This window comes from Lepisma saccharinum, chromosome 25, assembly GCF_977018435.1.
Source record: "Lepisma saccharinum chromosome 25, izLepSacc3.1, whole genome shotgun sequence".
Taxonomy (NCBI): Eukaryota; Metazoa; Arthropoda; class Insecta; order Zygentoma; family Lepismatidae; genus Lepisma; species Lepisma saccharinum.
The window spans coordinates 22,201,958-22,218,305 of NC_139253.1; the positions used below are offsets into that span (position 1 = coordinate 22,201,958).

The 16,348-nt window shown below is 37.5% G+C and overlaps 1 long non-coding RNA gene across 1 annotated transcript in view; it reads left to right on the forward strand.

Annotated features, from left to right (window-relative positions):
* The first annotated feature begins 398 nt into the window (after positions 1-398).
* The window catches only part of LOC145978698 (uncharacterized), a 164,836-nt gene continuing 148,886 nt past the window's right edge, over positions 399-16,348 (forward strand). Inside the window, exon 1 of the long non-coding RNA XR_014440738.1 lies at positions 399-462. This is a non-coding gene — a long non-coding RNA (uncharacterized LOC145978698). The remainder of the gene's footprint in view (positions 463-16,348) is intronic.

The window sequence follows — 16,348 nt, forward strand, 5'->3', positions numbered from 1 at the left end:
CAGTACAAAACAAACAGTCATCATTCTATTGTAAACGTCTGGCGCACCACACTGTACATCTGCGTTCAGAGAGCGCGGTTCATTCTTTGGCAGTCACCCTCCCCGCGTGCGATACAATTACTTTAATGCGAGCGGAACATTCCTATAATTTATATGGAACTGCGGCTTGCGGTTTACAACTCCGAAGGCCCACATTTCAACCTTTACGGCCAATATTTTCGTTCGCCTTCCATCATATTGTTGCTTGTTTTGCTATTGTTAGTAATTGTTGCGGAGCAGCGACCGCCCTATCGATCCTGGAGAGGGTAGACGAGGACCGCCGAGTTGTCATGTGTGTGCGCCTGCGGAGACTTCCTCTCCTAAGTCCCGCCTGCGAGTGTTCTCGGCTTCAGTGATCGTGGAGAAGCGTCAGTGTTTCTGTCGACTCGGGGCAGGAGCTTTCCATTCCCGTGTCTGCTACCGGTAAGTGGAGATTTTCGATACATTCCTTCACCGCTCTTCTTCTCTCTCTCTTTTTTTTTAGTACCGCTTTACCCTCCCTTGACCGAACAACCAAACCTCACCCGCCAACGTGTTCATCAAGCTGTTCATTACGCGGTGACGATTGCAGAAACCAATATTGTTAAGTTAGAACGCACGTGTTTCTAGAGACAGTTCGGTATTGAATTGAACCCGGTTTCGAGTATGCGAATACTTTTCTATTTACAAAAGTCGTCGGTTAACAAATATATTATAACGTGCAATTCAGTATGCTTTCCTGATAATTTTATGTATAGATCAAAAGTCAAAATAGAGCCACATAAATGCGTGTAGTCCACTCCATAAATTTCAGAGACAGTTCGACTTTGAACTGATCCCGGTTTCGAGTATGCAAATATCCTTTCTGTTTACTAATACGATTGGTCAGCAAATTACTAGTTTCCGAAATAATATGAATTAATCATGGTTTCCTAATATCCGTACTATTAATTTCACTTATAGATCCAAAACTATCATTTGAAATTTTGTCATAGAATCTTTTGGAGCAAAATGATTCACTGTATGAAATGTAAAATTTAGGACACTGTTTTGCAACTTGTTTTCTTATTACAAAAGAGAAGACTGGCTTCAGGTCATTTCTGAAATAATAGATTGTAGGTTATCCAGCTTATAATTATCCTTTCACGCCCTTCATGGCCAGTGTTTCTAATTCACATCCTCGCAGTTAATCTGGAGTTATAAATTTAAAAATAAAGGTACAAACATAACAAATTGAACAGTTACTAAAATGTTCATAAAAACCTGAAACACATTATACAACTGAATTTATAGGTACACGAACACAGATCTTATTTATCTTTTTACTGTGATTAATTCTCAATTTCATTGAGCTTGTCGCTGGGGGTTAGGAAGCTGAAACAACGAAATATGTTGGTAATTCGTTAAAAGTTTAATCGCACGAAACATCAAATATTTTCTGTGGACATAATAGTCATAGAAGTGAATGAAACGCCTGTGAAAATTACATTTGTTGTAGATACTATGTCAATGTTATAGCACCGAATTAAACGTGTAGTACCTAAGCTACACGTTGTTAGTGAAAGTATGCCAATAATTGATGGAAAGAGCATTGGAAAGATTAGTGTGCAAGAATATTGTTACACATAGAATTTCGAAAAGAGTTTTTGGAAAATCTTGGAAAATGATGAAGACTTGCTATATTTGGCGTTCATGTGAGTTTTAATACTGGCGTAAAGAACAATTCACGTTATCTCAAATTATTTGTATGTAACACGGTACGTTTTACAATTGTGACTCTTTCTTTGCCATTAGTAGTACTACTCACCCACGAAATTTTCAAATCGCCTCCCGAACCAAAATTAATTTTGTAATATAACTAACCGAATGTCCTACAAGTGGAAGACGACACTGATACTTGCAGCTATAAATAAGTGATTTTCGATACTTGATCTTAAAACTGCAGTTTTTACCTTTCTAAGCAAGTTGATAAGTGATTACAATAATATTAACGAGAATATCACATTTGGATGTACTAACTTGCATTAATACAAAGATTTCGATGGAAATAAACATTAATTTTTGTATATTCATAAAAAAAATTTCGGACATACTGACTGTCACTATCATTGTCTTAGAGCTATATGAATATTGAAATTGCAATGGTGAAAATTTTCACTGGCATAAAAAATTACTAGTCTTTTGTGGAATATGCGAGTGATTTCATAGATGCAAAATTGTAGGCTATTCAGATACCTTTCTCATATACGAGGTACCGCAGACAGAAAAAAATAACCTTTTCTTCTTCCATACGAATGGTTTCCTGGTCTCGTGAGGTGGGTGAAAAATGAGGCAATTTTTTCAAAAAGGGGAATTCCCTTTGAAATGCGACGCGCGTGAAGGCTGTGCCAAGGAGGCGATTCATTTATTTGTCTTGCCAGGAAGGAGCAGAGCCCGGCGAAAAAGTTTGGTATGGCTGAGCGCATAGATTGTTTTTCGTGTCGCCTCTGAATTGGGCCATATCACACTGTAGGAAAAGAGACAGGGAGCATATTTTACGGCACGATATTTGGAGTTTCTTTCATGAGATCGGTTAAGAGGTCAGCTTACCATATGGACTACGAGAAGAGGAATTGAGCAATTTTCTCGTTCCCTCAATTTATCATATTATACATAAAACTACTATGAAATTATAAATATCCAGTAGTCAGAACACTTGTGGCATTACGCAAAGTATACGGATGGATCACATATCAAGGTTAGATTATACTCATAATGATAATAGATCTTTCTATACTCTTCTCCTCAAAATAAACACATTCAAATATGAAGAAACAAGCGCGTGACGAGTGTCGGAAATCAGCATTATAAAGGAAGACACTGGACAAAACATGGCGAAAGAATTAATTCTTATTAAAAACAAGTCCTTTTGATCCAATGGAAAAGCCTTTTAGTTTAGAGTATATTTTGTGTGAATGATGTCAAGCGTTTTATAGTATCTTTCCTAATTTTCTTGTAATTGACAGTCAACGCAACAGTGGTCTAACAAACATTCCACTTGTTGCATACATTGTAAACAAAAATCATGTTATGAAATTTGCTACAATTTGACAAATACTTCTCATACATAGGCTATTAGAATATCGTTTATGCGATTCCATACGGACTGCATGCCATTGACTTAGCTTTAAAACTACGGGTTAGTCAGCTGTTGCGCTCACCCCTCAATCGACCAATCCGGTTGTCATTTTTGCTTATTTTTGGTACCTATTTTGCCTTCTTTTCATTAATTATGCCATTCATTATTATATTATCTCTTCATGTTGAAGAGCTTGTGACAATGTAATTTTAGGTAGGTACTTGTTTTTTATACCTTCATATCTGAGTTTCGTAGGTGGGAGATTGATTTGTTTTTTTCTACTGGATGATAAATCTGTAAAAACATAAACATAAAAAAATGCAATTGTGCTTTTTTCAATGTGAAACTACTTCAGAATCACTTATACTTTAGAGGTTTGCATGGAAAGTCGTGCACAATGCCAACAAGTATCATGGTGAACTATTAATAGTAATAATCTGTGCGCTCTTGTCATAGCTGATGTTTCCATCTATGAGAAGGCGTGGGTTTAGACGACGAATCATTAAGGAGATAAATGGCACTAGATTAATCGATATTCGCATGTTGTATTTCATCGTTCACTGCACTACACAAACAACATGATTATTGCAATCACATAACATGCAAGGAAGGACGACTATTCGTCATATCAAAGCACACAAAAAACATATCGACCGACTTCTGTTTAAAGTTCTTGTTGTATAATATTTGTCCTGTAAACACCCCCACACAGCAACAGAATAGATGTTTCTTTTTGTCTTAAGTTCTCAACTCTTAGATTGATTTTCTCAAGTCCTTTCCTTTCCATTTACCCCTCCCCACGATATTTCCCTACTCACTTGACTTTTTCTTCATAAAAATCAGTTCCTTTGTTTCCCTCGCCTTGGTATTTACGGAAGGCGGCTTGTTGAACTGGTTTATAATGTTCTTTCGTTTCTCAACTCTTCCCGTCTTCTTTATTCCTCTATAGCTTTCGCAATTATCACTTCTAGTGATTTCTTTGCTACACTTCACGCCTCACACGCGGATCTATTTTTTTTGGAGGGGCCAAAATATGATGTAAGAATATGATAAGATGAAATAAAGATTATCCGAAATAAAAAAAAATAGCCTACATATACACAGAAGGTGATTGTGAACAATACCGAGAAACTTCAGGAGGTGATTCCTGATAGGATAAGGAACAAAAAGTTCTCAAGAAAAGATGTCCAGAAGTGTATGTGTTCCAAGATACGTGGCACCATCCGTCGTCATGCCGCGAGTCCCTAGTAAGGGTACTAGTTGCCTATACATTATATCCATATAAGGGTTCGTTATAGGGCCAATTTATATTTAGACAAATTAATCTGGACTGGACCTTCAACGTGCCACCAGGAAACGAACCCAGGACCCTTTGATTAAAAGGTATAGCATTAGTATATTTTTTGAAATACAAGTACTTCTGTTAACAATTAATTTAGAAAGGCATGTCCTTGAGATTTTATTTCCTCAGGCTAAACTGTCATAAATGTGGGAAGTACTTGACCTAGAATTCTCTCGGTTTGTGATTATCTTGTAACGAACAAGTCCCGAATTCTATTTCTCGTGTCGACTTACTTAAGTGTCTAATAAATCAAGTCCTGATCAATGAATTCTTTATTCTTTTACTATTTGGAAAAGGATTGCTCGAACATTTTTTTATTCGTTGTAATATAATGCTATCAATACTTTTTTTTAAATACTTAGTAATCCCTTTTTGGAGGGGCGTGTGCCCTCCACCATTGGTATGCCATATTATCCACATTGCTCTTCCAAAATACTGGCTGCATGCAGTAAGATTCGCTCCGTAAATAAAAACATTTACCCTGAAGCCAGAGCATTCTTAGAACGAAGAGGGCCAGTATAGCCAATGAGAAGGGGGCACAAAGATTCTCAAGATCGAAATTTAATACAAACTATTTTGTATGGGAAAATGATGGTGTTATCTTGATAGTGTTATATTTTTCTAAGAATTAGAATACAACTGAGAGTGGATAGTGGAAGCAGCCAATTTTTTATGGGTCGTGGTTGAGCCTTCCCTTCCAAGTTTTCTTAATGGACATTTCGATTAAAGTAGTATACCACTGTGAATTCTTATTGTAAACCAAACCATGATGTCACACACACAACAATTGTATAATTTTGTAGTTTTAATTAAGCAAATTGAATTGAAATTAGAAATTTAAGAGATAGGTACGCTGCAAATAAGCATCTCATTAAGATAATGCATGTTTTGATTAAAAATGACTCGTACTCATCAGAAAGTTCTTATATCACATTGATGGCATATTATCATAATCTACTGTAGACGTCCTTAAATTTCACTAATGGACTCGTTATGGGATGGAACTTTTCATTTTGATCTTCTTTTTACATTACTTTAGATTGATTTGATTCACTGGAACCTTTTACCTGATTATCGGATAGTGCTTATAACCCTTTCTCCGGCTTGCTTGGACATTAACTACTTTCTTTTTTTTGAAGCTGAAAATAGCTCCTGCAGGAGTTAGGGCTTGTTTTTCTCTTGGCCAGCTAGCAATGTATGCACATTCATTAGCACCGAGAAAGTCTGTTTTCGGTCCACTTTATGCTCAGAGAAGCTAATAGGGATTGAGTTTAAAAGTTTAGGGCTACAGTTTAAAAAATAATGTGCCTCCATTGGAGATCACATTCGGGACCCCGTGATTTCAAGGCGACAACGTTACAACGTCATTCAAGAGGCACAGTGTGCCTGGTTCGGTTCCTTACAGGAGGATACTTTAAATTCCACTTTAAACTGCAGTCTTTACATATTTTGCCCACAAAATGCTGTCTGTGACCGAACACGCTGGAATGAAGGTTCTGGACATATATATGTACTCAAGAACTTTGTGCTTGTTCTTTCATCTAAATATAATTCATTGTCATAGTTGCGACTAACGTAAAGATGCAATGGATGTAAAAAAGAAAAGTCCACGTTCAAATAGGGCAATCGGAAATGATCTACAGTTTTAAGTGGGGTCCGAACCATTGTGCAGTGTGCTTCCTCAGGGGGTCGAACCTGCAACCCCTTCATTAGAATTCGACAGATTTAGCCATTATGCTATTATTATGTTAGAAGTAAATAACTAAAATGTAAAGAATACAATTAATGAATTACCTATACAATTTTCTTCATACTATAATTACTATTATAAGTATTATTATGCATAAATTATTGATAAGGGTGATTGGATATTATGGCCAATTACTAGGCCTAATTTAATGTTCAGTTAGCACGTCGCCTCGGTGGCTGAGCGCTATGGACTCGCGGTATCGCCACCAACGATCCCAGGTTCAAGCCCCGACCTGGTCATGTGTGTGAGTGTCACTTCATCCATTTAATCGAATCATCATTCAGGCTCATCGTCGCTATTAACCAACAGTGGCAGAAGAGCGACGCGAAATGAAAAAATCACGAAAAATACGCAATAAAAGCGTATTCTGTTTTATTTTGTACTCTACAGAAAGGAACAAAGAAACTGGTTTAAATTGAAACATAACAACTGATTTGTGCCGTCACGAGAATTGTGTACGGAACATTTAAGGCAAGACTTTCGGTAAGTCGCATTACAAAAGTATAATAGTGTTTTTTACAGCGCATTTCGTTAGATGGAAGCGAAATATGAAATGTTTTCTTGAAGGGTTGGTAGATACTATTTTCAGGAACGAGAAACACAATTATAAAACATGGCTAAACGCAACAGCGACAAACCCGCACATAAATTAAAGCAGGAAAGTAGAAAATAATATTGCCAGACGTAAGTTATGATGTAGCAGAGGGCTGGCACATCCGAAAATCCTTCACAGCCACGCCTGATAAATCTGTCGTGCCGGAGAATCGATGCGAACTTCTTCAAGCTGAGGCAATCCCACTGTCGCAGGTGGGAAATTATCGGTTCCAGATTCGGAATCAATATGCAAAGTAGACAAGACAAGGTGCTCCGAAATTCCCTTCCTCGAAAAAGGGGAGAGCAAGGTTCTTGTGACTCCAAAGAAGGAATATATTAACTCGCAGAAAAACATCTTCACGCTCCTTATTTCGGCCTCGGCTTATGCTAGCTTGCAAGATTTGCAAACTGGCGAACGAAGTAATGTTCCCCTTTCCTTTTCCCTCTATTATATTTATGAACGACTCCCTCTTGCTTAGAAACCGCGAGCTTCATAAATATAAATTTTCAGTTCCAGGTGCTTACGCAATTCATTACAAAACTAGGATTATGAATTGTGCCTGATCAACTCCTCCATACCTTACAGATCTGTTAAGTTATTTTTCCCCTTGAACAAATTATCATTAATAAGAACATTTATTGTAGTAACCTGAAGAGTTGCGGTTCCTAAGCATCCAAGAAATTATTTGTATTTCTTATATTTGGAATTCCCATTTTACAAAGTTTTTCAAATTACTTTTATTCTTATTTGAATAACTTCTTGCAAAAGATGTATATTGAATTTTTATTACATTAGTACGCTCATGGTTGCCCGCGGAAGATTTTCTAATAGGGGTCAAACATTTAAAAAAATGGTTCGATATAAAGTGAACAGTAGATCAAGGTAAAGAGAAAAATAAAAGGAACGAATGAGAGAAGGGAATGAAAGAAGATTGGGAGAAAAACAGAATCAAGGAGAAAACGAGACAGAAAATTGAAGAGGAAAGGTAGTAAAGGGCATGATCAATGAGAGAGAGAGAGAGAGAGAGAGAGAGAGAGAGAGAGAGAGAGAGAGAGAGAGAGAGAGAGAGAGAGTAAGCAAGAAGAAATATAGTAATATAGACTTTACGTAATACGCGACTCACGTAAATTCGCAGTTGAGTAATAACTGTACGTAGCTGTCAGAAGACATGTTTTTATTTGAAAAGTGTGATTTCAGTTTGTTTTTATATTCTTTTATATATTTTTCATACTTTTATAGTTTATATCCGAGTAAATACTGGTGCATGATGTTTCATTTATAAAATAATACTGTGTAAATAATACACACACACACACACACACACACACACACACACACACATAATACTAATAAACATTGCAGTTTCTTACGAAGTTACACTTAAGCAATTTACAAATTCGACTTACTTAAAGGGCCTCCCCGATGGTGCAGTGCTAGCGTCGTCGCGTAGTAATGAAGGTGTCCCGGGTTCGATACCCGGTGGAGGCACAAAGTGGTTCGGATCACACTTCAAACTATAGGTCCAGTCCCGATTAGCCATACTGTGCACAAAGTGAACATAAAACACCAACTCAATCAATCAATCGACTTACGTAAAATTCAAGTTACGTAAAGGTTTGCGTAACGCATTACTTATGTAACCCGGGTGGGGGGGTGGGGGGGTTTACTGTAGATTCTCGGATGTAAGAAGGAAGGGGAAAATCCAGAGGTGGAGACTCAATTACACAGAGTGAGTAGGAATTCACATGAAATGTTTCCATTTGCCAGCCGAGACAAGTGACCGGCTTCATGACTGCAATGAATTAATTTTTAGTGTGAATGCGTAGGTTAGCTTGAGTGTTTACGATTTCTGTCCTTGATGTAACTTAACGCCCTACGAACTATACTCTGTCCCAGCTATAGCCCGCGCATAGCGCATCCGAAGGGGAGGAAATCGAGAGGGCAGTGCGAAGCAGTACATGCTGCGAATGCTGATAATTGCAGTCGCTTTTCCCTGTCCACGCAATCCGGTTCCCTCTCACGTTTCAATTGGTGGAGCCGTTTCGCGTCACTACTTGCGCAGAGAATTGTTTTCGTTCGCCTGGTCCAGAGATAGCTGGAACAGACTGTTAGTGATCTGTGTGCGAATTTCGAGAACAACATTTATTTTTATTGAAGTAATTTCTATTTACACCACTGAACACACTGACAAGCGACAGGATGTGTGCCATTGAGAAAATGGCCCAGTCTGAACAAGCGACAATTGACATGTGTAGCTTGCGTCACTCCGGTGCAAAGGGTTGCATTTATTTCTGAAGGTTCGTTCCAAGTGGCACGTGATGCTTGTCCCATTTGGCTTGTCGCGCGTATCTTGCCACTTTGTTCTGAAAGATCCTTTAGATTGGACGTTAATACAAACTTCCACATACTATCCTCAGAATTCATTCCCAAATCAGAAACCATAGAGGTAGCCTATCTGTACCTAGGTTACCTCTTTATAAAGATGCACATTGAGAGCATTACTTTCCTGACGAACACTTTTGATGCTGACTGTACAATCACCGTCAATAAAAATGAGACACCTATATCCTGAAATATCTCGATTCTACAAACTTTCTATGAACAACGAAAAAACTAATATAATAAAATTTGGTGTATCTAGAGCCAAAAACTCTTCTATTAAGCAATATAATTTCACAGTAGGGCATGCCGTTATAACAGCTACTAACAATACAAAATTTCTTGGAATATTTATAGACGAGTGTCTAAACTGGAAAGTTCACATAGATCATTTATGCAAGAGGCTAAACACCGTATGTTACCAATTAAGAACCTTAAAAAATAGTTTCAATACAGTATGTTTGCTAAATATCTATTTCTCAAACTTCGAAAGTATTTTGAGGTACGGTATCCAATTTTGGGGAAACTCGGCTCAATCGCAGAGGATTTTTAAAATTCAAAAAAGAGCATTGCGTATTTTGGCAAATGCACATAAAACTGATACATGTAAACCGCTTTTCAAAAAAATACGTATATTAACACTTCCAAGTCTGTACATACTTGAAACACTTACTTTCATACACGAAACAAAATCGAACTATCCAAGGAACATAGACACTCACGATTACAATACCAGACAAAAAGATAACTTCCACATTCCCAAAGTGCGGCTAACTGCATTCCAAACAGGACCTTTTTACTCAGGCACCCAGTTATACAATATATTACCAAAAAGTTACAAAAATTTTGAGAGAACCACAATCTTTAAAAGTAAAGTGAAAAAATTGTTATTGGAATACACATTATATTCAGTTCAAGAATTTCAAGAATTAACTAACTTTATAAAATAAATTTAGATTGTATACACTATATAACATGTACTTTTACAGCACTAGTTCACTTCAACAAATAATTTGTCATTGTGTGTTTTACTATTATATTATGTTATATTATTATTAAAAAAATTGCCAAATTGATGTATAGATATATATATGTGCGATGTCAACATGTCTTTTGTAATGTACATGCACCAATGCCCCCAGGGGTACTATCGGTGTGAAAATTGCTCAATAAACTCAATAAACTCAATAAACTCAATAAACTCTCTACAATGTGTGTTATGTGTGTTGCCTAACCGAAGGGCGATAAGTGGATTTTAATACCAAATTTTCAATGGCAACTTCTACCACCGTCGTACATTTAGCCAACACACGTGACACCTTGCAGGGAAGAGTGTATTTAAGGATGTAGGTGTCTCAGTTTTATTGCCGCTACCCGTACATACAGGTCCCCATACTGAAAATCTATCTAATCTAATCTGAAAGCTGTTATCGAATATGGTTGACGGCAGAAGCTCTGAATCAACAAGTGTCAAAAATATCGGACCCTTTTTTCTCTAATCTTTCGTTGGATTTCCTTGTCCACAATCATTATGAAGCGGCCATTGTTGCTTCAAACAGCATATCAAATAGGATATCTGTGTCAATTTGACAATTCCAGTAGCTTCTGTCACATACATACGTACTAATCAACTACGTCACTTCCGTGATTCAGAAGTTAATGTTGCAGCAGTTCAGCACATTGTTATGCTGCAAGGGACGGATGCTAAGAAAATTCTAGTGGCGAATGAAACTTTCAGTGATTTTGTACTTTATTAATATTTTCTTCCAAATAATTTCTCCCAGGTAGTGTTCAACTCGAAGTAATAAGTACTCGTATGAATGCACACACTCCAATGCAGAACTATACGTTTTCAGAGACCATCTTCCAGTGTTAAGAAGGAACAGAAAGTTTGGTAAAGATGTGCTAAGTTTCCTGTTCTTTACATCACAGAGTGAACTTTGTAAAACCACAAGTCATGACACGTTTGGAGCAGACTGCGCGCTTATTCAGGATAAAATGTGGGAGGAAGTTTGAGGAAAGTTCGGTTTCAAACTGCACAATGCTCTCTCAAAGAAGTTGGCATTGGGACAAGAAACTTGGACACTGAATTGGCATCTTCGACACAAACAGAATTTTACCAAGTTACGTTCGGATTGTTGTTAATACGGGAAATATTTGAAAAGCTACTCTCTGGCTTGTAATTTACCTCTGAAGATATGTAACGGAATCATGCAGTTTGTGTGGTAGGAGGCCTGTATAGTTTGTGACCAACAGCCTTTTCATTTTGCATGTTGTATTCCAGCTCTAGTCATTTTCAGTGAGGACATTCAACAAATGGTTCAGATTTTGAGGAATCACCTGTTTTTGTACTTGCTTAGATATTATATATTATAAATAACAAAAGAAGTTCACGTAGGGAATGTCGATTTTGGGCTACACACATTCTCGTTCTCGGCCACAGTGGAGATTATGTGCTTAGTAACACGCTCCAGAGTTGCTTCCAGTTGCCCATTAATTAGAGGTTGGGTGTGGCTCAGATTCTTTTTATTCAGTGATGCTGTCGAAAACATTCCCACCTGATATCACCTTCCTCGGGAACGCGACATTGATTTAACTTTATTATACATTTTAAATATGCAATGATTAGATCTAAAGGCATGAAATTGACAAATTATTAACATCGCAGTGATACCAGCAGGCGATATTTGAAGGGGAGATGAGGGGAATTCCTCTCTTCGGTTGCTGCATTGTCCCCCCCCCGGTCGGGTTGTTAATTTTTGGTAATTGAGAGTGACTGACTGTATTTACAATTTATATAATATCCTGATTGTTGTAATTTCTGTCCACTGGAAATTTTCACATACTGCATTGGATAATTTTGGATTCCCGCTTAGCCATCTTGAAATGGTGGGAAATCCAAAATGCAGATGTTGGCTCAGCATCGTGAGGACAATAATGTCGGAGCTATTTGAAGCAATGGTAACGGACTCCAGTCTAGAAAACAGTGGAACTGGATCTCTATGCGATTAGCAGTTGTTATCCAATTAAAAGCTACTGAGGATGCTTTGCCCTTTAAAGAGCTGTTACACAACATATTTCTTGAGCCTAGAGCTGTGTTTACGCCACTTGGTGGGACGCATTATTAGCTTGTAAACGAAGGGGATCCTGGCTTCGATTATCGACTGGAGCACAATTCAGCGGATACTTTAAACTGTTGTCATTAGTATATCTGAAGACTTTGCTAACCTTCGTTTGTGTGTTTGTTTGAAGTCCATTTTTATGCTCAGATTAAGCTGAACTGTCCTACAGTTCAATGTGCAATCGATAGTGAAAGAATATAATTCAGGATCTCTTGATTAAAAGGCGACAGCGTTAACCACTGCTCTATCGACGAGGCCCTTCAAATGAACAACTACATTAGCCCAAAATTAAGTTTGTAAGTTTTCCCTAACCCCAGAAAATCCGCAATTTGTAAAATACAGATGGGATCGTGTAGCTTATACATTCTTCGCTTGAAATTCGTACATGTATATTTAAAGGGATTCAGCGACAATGTCCTCGACACGGGTGTTCCGCCTTTACAATCAGGACCTTTTAAATATACAGCCACGACCTACTCAACGTTTGGGAAAAGACGACGTATCTGGAAGCCACGGTTTAACATCTTCATGAATAAATTACTCTTCTTGGAGAAATATGTTAAGCTCCTTTCCCATTTTTCATTCTGAACCTATATATCACGAGAGAGGGATGTCAACACACCCTTCTCCTCGTCATCCATTTCACTAAAAAATAGCCCTTTTTCTGTTTGAGTTTGCCTCCAGGAGGCCATGGCCGCATCACTTAATTCCTTGTTTCTTATCATTTGTCACCGGGATATCTCTTTCCAGCAGTCCCCGTGGACAACAACAATTCTTCACAAGCTTTCCGACACTTGCTCTGTCAAAGCGGAAATGAAGATTCTCTCTTTTAAATTTTACTTTCCTAAGAGGCTTTATTTTGGTCTTTTTGATGATAGGCGCCTTGCATGACCAACGGTGCTGTACCCTTTCTGTACTTTCAGCGTGTACGTGATGAGATGTATTTACTTGTTTCTTGCTATTGTAATTCAAAGAGATTATTATAAACCTGTGAGGGTATTTAACTTTACATAGTCTCACAGCACTATTCTCTGTCCCGGGAATGTCTGGAGCGAGTGAACGAAAGCAAGTCTCTTCGCAAGTAGTGACTCCAGAGGGATCGGCTAATGAATACGTGCAAGGAAGGGGAAGGGGATAGCGACTGCAGATTTCAGGGTGTAGCTCCGCTCCGCCACTTCCTCCTCATCCTTCTGCGCGACCTTGCTCCAGAGACTCCCGTGATACAGTATAACTGCGCATAGTAAGTTACATGCTTCACTTATGGTAAAACTTATTCGCATAGGAAAACATTTGAAAATTATCATTGTCGCTATCACTTTCCATTTTGTTGTACATTAAGTAGACTGAGCGATTTAAAATAAATAGATGAAAGTACGTGAGCCAGGGGCGGAAGTAAGACTATATTTCCAAATATATACGAACTTTTAAGTTTTTTGAAACATTGGGACATTGACCTCATTGGACCCCGGAAAGAGAGGTCAATCTCTCTCGGACAAAATGAGTGCTCGCTTTAGACTGCAGCTTAATTACAACTCTGTCCAGACATTTTTTTCATTAAATTGTAACATTTTTCGCATTTCTTTTGTTTGGCCTTTAACTATCTGTTCAATTATGGCATCATGTTGTATGTACGTGTCAAAAACCCTGAAAGGATTAAATTCTCCAAGACTGAAATGTAAAGAGTTCGGTTTATCAGACAGCTAAGAGAATTTATGCACTAACCACCTGGGCTGCTGCGTCACGAGTTGCCGATAATATCAGAAGTACGTATATTCACATACACTCGCCTCAATTAGTACTTCGGCAATTTGTTCAGAAAATACATTTACATACAATTCAATCTACAGGTGTATCAATATACACTGTATAAAACACAACTTATTACTAACTTCGTTGACCCTGTACAACAACAGTCGGAGTGTGATTTACAGGTATTCATCTTGAAGTGATGAGCAGATCGCACTAGTAAGCCAGGGTTCTTGAGTTGGGAGGAAATGTGAACAATTGATTACCAATACCGCATCTCATTATTCCTCTCTTAATCAATATATCGTAAATTGTCAACTTGATTTTTTATCTCGTGTATTTTCATCCCATTCGCATACAGAAATTTCGGCTATAATTACTAAAGTATAACTTTTGTAAGGCAAAACTAGAACTAATGTATGTGAAAGCATAAGTATAACCCCAATGAGAATAACAACACAATATCTATCAGATGCTCCTGAGTTGTGCTATTGTTCTTCCTTAAGCTGTACCGCCTTGATGGTTGAACACGTTGAGTGTTTGCACTTTTCTTATTTTATGTCGATTTTCTTTCTATTTAGGCTAATCGCGACAATGATATGAAATTGATGAATACACATTTGCTGAGATATACTGTCTATGCTGGGATTCGAACCCGGAAACTGCGATGACTCCGAAGCGGAAATGAGTGCTTTGAGTTTTGAATCTTATCTCACTCAGAATGCTCTGGGTTCGAGTCCCGTACGTTGCATAGGTGATCCATTGTGTGTGTGTGTGTTCTTTCATCTATATAATTATCAAATCATCCTCACCACCGATATTAACCTAAACTGCCAAAAAGGCGACATTAAGTACACAATACAATCCGCAATATAGGATGAATGCTGCATTGGAGATGAAGAAGACGTGGTTCACTGATCACAAGTTTCCCGAGCCATTTCACGTTAGAGGTTGTCCCAGTTTTCCACCGCGTAGCAATAAAGACAGCGTGTAAGATGACCTATTGAATTTATAACCGGACAATCCAACACTGAAGTTCCCTCATTTGATACGATGGTTTCACATGAATCTCCCTGTGTTTTCTTGTAAGTATCGTGCAGGGTAGGTAATTTTCTCATTTTGTTGTTCGAATAGTCCTCTTCTTCCATTCTGAACCTTATTGTTATTGCTAACAGTGCTGTTGAGCATCGTATGTCGATGTGGCTGATAATGGTCATCCGGACGAGATCCTCGGGTGAGTTTCAAGTAGATGGGATTCTTACTGTAGCTGTGGAAACCTTTTGCCGATTTGCGATGGAGCCAGAACTCGGAGAGATCTTTTGTTCTGCGACTCGCTTCTGAATTGCTACCTCCTTTGTAGTGGAACCAATTGATTCCCATCCGGTGCTCTTGGGTTTACGAAATAGCATAGGCGTTACACGGTGAATTACTTATTAAATTACCTACTGCCCTTAACAGAGGGGAAAACCTCCAATTACAGAAGACAGTTAAACATATACATTTATTGGTTTATACACAAAAAAACACAAAAATAACCAATACAATTAACGTATATGCAAACATACATAGACCCACAATATAAGTAATCAACTAAATAATCACAAAAATCCAATTAACCAATCGGTATCTTTCAGTTGTCATTCACCATACAAGAAAAAAAGACCTGTGTAATAATTACGTGTATTGAACACACATACATGTGTAATTGTAGAAATAACACATTCTACATTGTGCTTAATGGACTACTCTTATATTTCTGAGTTTTAGGTATTTTTGGAATCAGTAAGTTTCGGCCACGTAAATTATTTTTCCTCTTATTGAATTGCAGTTGGCTGAGGAATTAACTATTGTCTAATACACAATTTATAGTTTTATATAAGTATGTATAAATGATATGGAACATTCTACCTATTACAAAGTATTTTAAAATTAAATTCTTGCAACAGATTTTTATATGCCACATTTTGTTGTAATGACTTATATTTTATTCAGAGATTATAAATGCATAAATAATGTTTATTCAAGAATGAATTATGGAATTCTATTTTGAAGAATCCATTCTGCAAGTTTAAAAGATGTGATCCCGTACAAAAATGTCGTTAAAATACTAACATTCAGTTTTTATACTATTACGAAATTTCACCTTATGCAAAACAATAGAATAGCTTAGCATTCGAAGCTGCAAAGAACACACACACACAGGTAACGAACGCGCTAGATATTGCTAGTCCAAAACGGCCGAGAATATATGGCAGTTGAAATATTCAACCATGTATTA